This window comes from Cariama cristata, unplaced genomic scaffold, assembly GCF_000690535.1.
Source record: "Cariama cristata isolate BGI_N322 unplaced genomic scaffold, ASM69053v1 scaffold24743, whole genome shotgun sequence".
Classification (NCBI taxonomy): domain Eukaryota; kingdom Metazoa; phylum Chordata; class Aves; order Cariamiformes; family Cariamidae; genus Cariama; species Cariama cristata.
Window position 1 is genome coordinate 2534 of NW_009609278.1, and position 406 is coordinate 2939.

Sequence of the window (406 nt, forward strand, 5' to 3'; positions counted from 1 at the left end):
CGCGATGCTCGTGGATGAGCCTGGGCACACGGGAATCGCTCCTGAGGCACCAGGGACAGCCCTGCTCTCATCTGCCGGCCAGAAACCCAAACCAAGAGCACAACGTGAGGTTATCAGAGACCAGCACCCACTCACTGCTTCCTCTGTGAAACCACCTGGGAAGGGTGGGACCCTCAGGAATCCACCCTGTTGCCTTTTGGTCTCCTACGGACAGGACATAACCGGGCTTTCCTGGCAAGCTAAGGTTCCCAAATCTTACAACTCTAGCCTTGCCAACCAGCATCTCATGACGAGAGCCACAGAACGCTGTCGGTTTCTTCTTCCCCGTTAAAAGGACGGTCATCCTAACTGGTGTCCTTGCTGCAAAACGTTGTCTGACAGACTGGCAGGGCCAAAACACAAAGAG